Source organism: Camponotus vicinus, unplaced genomic scaffold, assembly GCF_025532165.1.
Source record: "Camponotus vicinus isolate PSW18456_S1 unplaced genomic scaffold, iyCamVici1.0 SCAF_2, whole genome shotgun sequence".
Lineage (NCBI taxonomy): Eukaryota > Metazoa > Arthropoda > Insecta > Hymenoptera > Formicidae > Camponotus > Camponotus vicinus.
Genome location: NW_028141956.1, coordinates 12,753,414 through 12,761,754, shown reverse-complemented (window position 1 = coordinate 12,761,754; position 8,341 = coordinate 12,753,414). Strand labels below are relative to the sequence as shown.

The 8,341-nt window shown below is 29.6% G+C and overlaps 1 long non-coding RNA gene across 1 annotated transcript; it reads left to right on the top strand.

Annotated features, from left to right (window-relative positions):
• Positions 1 to 5,103: 5,103 nt before the first annotated feature.
• LOC145966984 (uncharacterized) lies at positions 5,104 to 6,323 on the top strand. The gene is made up of 3 exons (XR_014437257.1): positions 5,104 to 5,525; positions 5,951 to 6,020; positions 6,254 to 6,323. It is a non-coding gene; the product is annotated as an uncharacterized LOC145966984 (long non-coding RNA).
• The last annotated feature ends 2,018 nt before the right edge of the window (positions 6,324 to 8,341 follow it).

Sequence of the window (8,341 nt, the reverse complement as noted above, 5' to 3'; positions counted from 1 at the left end):
TGAATATCAATTTCGTGAATCGAAGATAATGACGAGGGAATTGTCGTTGATTTATTACTGAAATCATTGCTATTGGGAATAGTCCGGAAGATCCGAGATTCGTTCCCTCCTACAGTGAAGTTCCCGACGTTCAATGGATCACTTAACTTTTTTTCGCAGATTGATCTTGCGAAATCTGATGAGAAACAAGATGCTAATCGTTTTCCATTTTTAAGATCGCTCCTCTTTTTATCGCATATTACCGGTATATCACCCGCGTATTTGATAACTTCGATTATTATATTATAAAAATTATATGCAATTAAATATTTGAAATATTATCGATTTATTTATTCGTCGCGTTTTCTCGTGAATTCAAGTCGCGATTTATCTTATAAAGGATTCGCAAATGAATCGGACAGTGAGTACTATATTCGTAAACATTATAGACATCAAATTGTCTGTCGAAATATTTTCGCATTTATATGATATTAATTATATCGCGCGCGATAATAATGTCTATTGAGGGCGCTTCGATTATTATATTATAAAAGATATACATATCGCAATCGGATATTCCAGATATTATCGATTTAATTATTCGTCGGGAATTTTAAATCGCGATTTATTTTATAATTTAATATTTTATAATTTAATCGTTGACTTACATCGAATCTTTGTCTATCTTTCCACGTCTTTGAATATTGTCTTTAATAGTCCGCGCAAAATGCACCAATAATGCAAATACTTTCTCCTACAATCGAAGAAACGATCAATAATTTTATTAATGACTTTTTTGATCATGATTATTTACGTTTATACGTTATTTATATAAATCTAATTAAATTCTATTAAATTCTATTATTGTATGTCGATTATTAATAATAAATATCGCGTAATTAATCATCACTAATCAGTCTTGTCTGGTCTATATAAAAATTTTTAGTAAATTTTATATTATACGTATACTTTGGACACTTTCGTGTAATTCTGTATAATAAATTTTATTTTGTATTAAATTTCAAATATTTTATATTAAATTTGTATTATATTTTGTAATATACATTGTATATTATATATTCTGTATTAAATTTTGTAATATATTTTGTAATATATTTTGTAATATATATATTTGTAATGTAATTATTTTTATACTACATAATTTAATATTTTGTAATGTGTTTTTTATGTAAATTGCAAATTATAATTATAATTTACGTTCTATACATTATAATTATGTAATATATATTTTATATATGTATTATATTCTCTGTTTGGAAACTCTGTATTAAAAGAAAATAAAAATAAAATAAAAATTTTCCTCCTCAATGTATCTCCCCACCTTAACGAAGACATTTGCTGGGTGAGGAGGTTTCAGTACTCTTATGAACCTGAGAGCTATGCCGGCGGTAACATACGCTGATATTCATATTCTTATATTTAAATTCATTTTAATAATGATCTTAGATCGCGTCTTAAGATTCCGTACAGTTATTAAAATAGTTGTGTAACAATTTCCAACGTATGGGCACACACATACAGGTAAGTACGTATAGGTAAGTAATTTATAAAAATTATTTATCACGTTTATATATTATTTTCAAAATAATGATTTAATTGTTTTATAAATAATCAATTAAATAATCTATAAATATTAAAATTCTTCATTAATATTTCGCGTGTATAATATATAATGCATAGAATATTTCGGCAACGAATTACCAATAATATGTTCAGCTTTGTTGATATAAACAGTAACGCGTTATTGTTTACATATTACGGTCTCGTTGTCATGTGTGTGTGTGTGTGTGTGTGTGTGTGTGTATAGATGTAAAAATGTTTTAAGGCTTCAAAATTACAGTTATATTAAATTTTAAGATTACCTTTGATTAAATAAATCCCAGTATGGGTCCTAGGTGATTGTGCGAATAGTTCCCAGAGACCGGATATTAGTGTTCAAAGATGAGTCGTCTGAGAGGTTTTTTAGTTGCCCAACACTACCCCATCAGATCCGATCGATGCGCTATAAAGTGTATTTCTCCCTGCGCGAAAAAACAAAATTGAATTAATTAATACATTATTCAAAAACAATTCGAATAAATTCAAATAATTAGCTCCGTGATGAATTGTTTAATAAATAATCAAATTTAATCAATAAATTAAAATCTAATAATTTAATATTCCGCTCGTGTATATTTTATAGTATATAAAATATTTCGACGAATTATCAATAACATAATGGTCGACTTTTACAACGTAAACAATAGCGTGCTATTGTTTGTATATTATGGTTTTGTTATCATTTGCTCGGTGACATTCGAGCAGTAAAGTAATGATGCGAAATGCTTTGTATGTTAATTAATTGTTTAATAAATAATCGTTTAATTAATCTATAAATTGAAAAACTTCTACAATTTAATATTTTCATGTATATATTATAGTACGTAAAATATTTCGGCAACGAATTATCAATAACACGGTGTTCGACTTTTGACAATATAAACAATAGCACGCTATTATTAATATGTTACGGCTTTGTTATCATTCGCACGGTGATACTCGAGCAATAAAGTGGTACGAAACGGTTCGCATATTATCGAATTTCTTTCTAAATACGATTACGATTAATATCGAAACAATTTGATATAATTATTAATAATTAAAAATTAATTAACTTATGAAAAACGACATAAAATTGTATCGCAGCGATAAATCCTTATCGAATCGTAATCATTAATTACTGCGAATAACAATTGAAACAAAGGATACATAAAAGGGGATAAAAGAATTAATTTTGTTATAATCTTTCGATTATTAATGCTTATTATAATAATTTCTCTAACGATACTTATTAAAATTAAATAAATTTCGATCAATTTTAAATTTTCTTAATCGGCAATCACTCATAGAATATTTCAACGACGAATTATAACAATAACATAGTATAAGTCGGCCTTGGCGATATAAACAGTATCGCGATAATGTTTATGATACGATCATTCGCACAGTATCCTTGAACAATAAAGTAGTGACGTTTCATATATTATCAAATTCTTCCTTTCCATAGTCAACCTTGGCGATATAAACAGTACCGCGGTAATGTTTCTGACTTACGATCATTCGCTCAGTGGCTCTCGAGCAGTGAGGTAGTGATGTGAGACGTTCCATATATTATCAAATTCTTTCTCTAACGACAATTGCAAGTGCAACGAGAAACTTTTCGTGAGTGAGTGTAAGTGCAACGAGGAGTTCAATCGAGTGTAACGAGGATTGAAGTGCCACGAGGAAAAAGCGAAGAAAGCAAAAGAAAAAAGGAGATCTTGGAAATGGATGGATCAATAAGATATGATGTAAGTCATTAATATTTTAATTATTTATTACATTAATTATTTATTATATTGTTGCGTCCCCGCGTCCCATCCCCTTGGATGTATTCGTCATCCGTTGAATTCTTTCGGCGGGAAGTACGTCGACGGAACAAGATTGTTTCCGCGCGCGTTGTCAAGATGTTATAAACAACGACTGTCAGAGAGTCTGAGCCCAGCTGTCAAACTGTGCGGACGCGCGTCTATCTCTGATCCGTTTTACGATTATTCTGAATTTTTCTGAAGCGTGTGTCGATCGATTGTGTCACACGCGTTCGATATATATCGTTTCGCGGACGCAACAATGTATAAATTATTTATCAATAGTATATATTGTTGTATAACAACGACGGTCAGCTGAGTCGAAGGATAGCTGTCAAGCTATTCTTCCGGACGCGTTTTACATTACGGGTCGTTAACGCGAGATTTCCCCTGTTATTATTTGTTGTTTGTGTATTCTGTGTTTCTAATTAAAATTCTTAATTTCCGTTAAGAGTGTCTTGTTATTTTACGCGGTACGCGAGTGCCCGATTGTGTTGAACGCGCTTCGATATCTCGAAGTCGCCGCCGCGGATGTAACAATATATTGAAAATTTATATATTTCTCGTTTGGTTTTATTTCTTTAATTGTGATTCAATAGTGATTTTAAATTGTAATATAGAAAAAATAGAAAAAAATAGAAATTTTTTTATTTATCATATGTTTAAAAGTTTATATCTAAGAAATATAAATTATTTTGTAATATGCAATTTATAACATTAAAATATATCTATTTAAAAGTAAAAATGTAAAAATTAATTGCGCGCAATAATTAGTTTTAAAATCAATTATTTTGAACATTGCTTTATATAATAGATTTTCTCTTATCTTTTATATTTTTATTTATCGTTTATATTTGCGAATTAAAATTTATATAGTATGTTACAAAATAAATTATATATTATATTATATATAAAATTATATATAATATAACCCTCCCATGGGGTACACCTTGTCGCGGTGGGAGGGCTTAGTACTTGGATGGTGCCTTGAGGTTTATCTTAAATTTTTCTATTTATGATAAATCTTAAGGAGCCTGAAGAGGAAGCCAAGTACCCTTTCGCGTCGTCGGTGCCGTCAACGTGCCGCGGACGGCAAGCGCTTCGTTACCGCGTTTTCGCGTTGTAGTATTCTCGCGTCATCGCGTTTTCGCGAAACTTTTGGACTTTTTCATATAAAATCCCAATTTCATTTATTGTCACGAGTCTCTACTTCAGATGCCAATTAACTGGGATGTTTCACCGAGTTTGCACACGTTGCTATGCAACGTACACTCGCGCCTTGTGCATCGCGGCACTTGGTGATGCCGGCCGCGCAGAACGTATGTCCAGTACAAAATGTACATGGGCGCGCGGGTTCGAGCTTCGCGCTCGATCGGCTTAGTGATGGTCACGCTCTACTTCGTCAAGTGATTCGGCCCGAATTGTCTAGGACTCGATCGATTGTTCGGAATGGTCGTTAATGGGTCCCTTCTCTTTGCTCGTCTACAGCCACACGCCCAGCGTGTGTTAACCCTGTCGAGGAGTCGAGTGGATTCCCCTAGGCACGATTTTCGCTCGGTAAAAGGGGTTGCCTCCCCATTTTCTAAATTGCTGAATGTTAGCATTTAAAAAATGTGGGTATCCTCTTCTTTTACCGTCTACTAGCCTTGTGTACTGCGCTAGTGATATAGCATCCGTGCGGGTCACCTGAAATCGTGCTTAGCGGGTCCAGGTTCGATATGAGATAGGATAATTATGCGCGAAAAAGAGCTGGTGAACTTCATTTTCCTCTATTTCCGTCAATCGTTTCGTCTTCTTTCCGGTTTGGGCCTAGTCCTTGCTCGTTGTATCGTTGCATTCCCGACCGGTTGGCTCGAAGCTGATTCTCAAAAGTGAAATGGGATTTTCGCTCGTACCGAAACCGGGTGCCGTTAAAAGTATATACATATTAAGTATATACACGCGCGATCAAATATACAATTTTTAATCGCATCGAAATAGTGCGGACATCGTTAAGTATCGCGCGTAAAATAGCGGAAATAGCGATATAAAAATATCGCTCGTGAGTGCGGGAGTGTCGTTGAAAGTATCGCGCGTTAACAACATCAGAGAAGGAGGAGGTCTGGGAGAGACATCAGGCACCGGTAAAGCAACTCTATGGTAAATAAATTATATTACTTATATATAATTATTTATTAATTTCTACGCGAGATTTAAATTAAGTAATTAATCGCGTAATTTAACTTTTTATTTACATGACTTAAACAAGAGAAAAAAGCGAGAAATTTTTACATGAAAACTGTAATCTAAAAGTTTTTACTTTTGAATAGCTTTTAATAGTATTATTAAATCATTAAACTTATTAAAAAGAATTATAATTTATTAATAGAATTATAATTATAAACTTCTTAATAGAAATATTAAATTATTAGTTAATAGTAGAATCTTTTTCAAAATTTATAAAATTGTTTATCTGCTTATTGTTATATGCGTTGGATATAAAATTAAATACATATAATAATAATTTTTTGAAATGTTAATTTTTTGACCGTAACTACAATTGGAATCTTCTTTGTATGTTACAGATCAATGAACTATTGTAAGAGGAGGAGGAGGCCTGGGAGAGGCATCTTGCATCGGCGAAGCAACTTGATGGTGAATATTTATTATTTGTATATCGATTGTTATAAATCGCACAATAAAATATTTGTATATCGATTGTTATAAATCGCACAATAATAGTAGAATCTTTTTCAAAATTTATAAAATTGTTTATCTGCTTATTGTTATATGCGTTGGATATAAAATTAAATACATATAATAATAATTTTTTGAAATGTTAATTTTTTGACCGTAACTACAATTGGAATCTTCTTTGTATGTTACAGATCAATGAACTATTGTGAGAGGAGGAGGAGGCCTGGGAGAGGCATCTTGCATCGGCGAAGCAACTTGATGGTGAATATTTATTATTTGTATATCGATTGTTATAAATCGCACAAAAAAATATTTGTATATCGATTGTTATAAATCGCACAATAATAGTAGAATCTTTTTCAAAATTTATAAAATTGTTTATCTGCTTATTGTTATATGCGTTGGATATAAAATTAAATACATATAATAATAATTTTTTGAAATGTTAATTTTTTGACCGTAACTACAATTGGAATCTTCTTTGTATGTTACAGATCAATGAACTATTGTGAGAGGAGGAGGAGGCCTGGGAGAGGCATCTTGCATCGGCGAAGCAACTTGATGGTGAATATTTATTATTTGTATATCGATTGTTATAAATCGCACAATAATTCGTTCTTATAATTTAAAGGAATTAAAGAAAAAATTAAAGAGAAAGATTTTTATAAAAATCATATTAAAAATTTCTATTTAAAAAATAATTTCAAACTTTATAAATTCTTTCCATACGTGTTTATATCTGCTTATTATTTTACACACCGGATATGAAATTCCGCACAATAATAATTTTTTGAAATATTGATTGTATTTTGAGCTGTGTTATAAATAAATTTTATATTTGCATGTTACAGACGTAGTTTCAATAACGACAACATAGTTTCGATAAAGACAACTCCGTAACTTCAATAACAACCCTGTAACTTCGATAACGACAACTCCGTTATTGCACATCAATGGCCCGGTGAGTGACAAAAACTTTTATTTAATTTTAATGTAACGGATCCATAGAGATTGCAGATGTAGATTGTAGATAAATCCGTTGCCTTAAAATGGATGAGCTAGGATAGTTTAAATTAAATAATTTTTAATAGATTCGTTCGAAATGTAATGCATCACGAAAATATATTGCAGTATTTTAACTATAAAGAAAGAAGATCGAGAAAAGATTATTTTTGTATAAATTTTACCTAATTTATTGAAAAGAACACTAAAAATTTTATCAATTACATCTGATGCTAATTTATTTTTATAACGCGCATTTATCTTATTCACTGATCTTATTTCTAATATCTTATAGCTCATCCATTATAGAATTTGTTGTAGATATTGTTTTTAAGCTTAATATAAAGCCAAATAAATCATTAATGAAATAACTTGTAATATGATAAATGTAATATGATTAATGTTATACACATATTAATTTTATATTTTATTATAAATTGTGTATTACTATAAAAATTTATTATTTATATATATTATTATAATATCAATCAATCTTTATTGGTAATCTGGACAGAGGTTTTTATATTATCAGAATTTTATATATTATACTAGGCTGCTAACAACTAAAGTCAGGATAACCATTTACAATTGGGCAGGATACATATACAGATTAGATTAATATATATATATTATTTCATTTCGCCGGCATTTATTAAAATAAATATAAACTGCAACGAGATAAAAATAAATATAAGCAGTTATGAAATATTAAAATATAGTATTAAAATAAATATACAAGCAATAATTATATAAATTACAATTGCATCTTTCGAGAGTGACAGTGTTATGTTAAATTCTGTGATACCCGGAATAAATTCTGCCCAATTATAAACGGTTGCTCTTGTTTTATATTTTACCATATGAAATATGGCCGTGTTAGCACTCTAATACAATATATAGAAATTTGTAATTTGGCTTTATTTCAGTTTAAAAAATGAAATTGAATTTATTTTTAAAAATGCTTTAAAAATAAAATCTAAATTATTTAAATTATTTTTTTCAGGAATATTAAGAAAATTGTACATAATTATTAGTGTTTAAAAAATATCATGAATACATTCTTATGCAAATTACACGAAAAATTATCCAAAGTATACGTATAATAATTATATAATAATAATTTATTAAATTAACATATTTAATTCTATATATTTATTGAAATAATCATAAAAGAGTAACTGTTTGTATTTCCATATCAAAGAGTCATTAATAAATTCGGAAAATTTTTATATATAAATTTTAGATATATATGTATAATTTTATATATTTTAAATTTC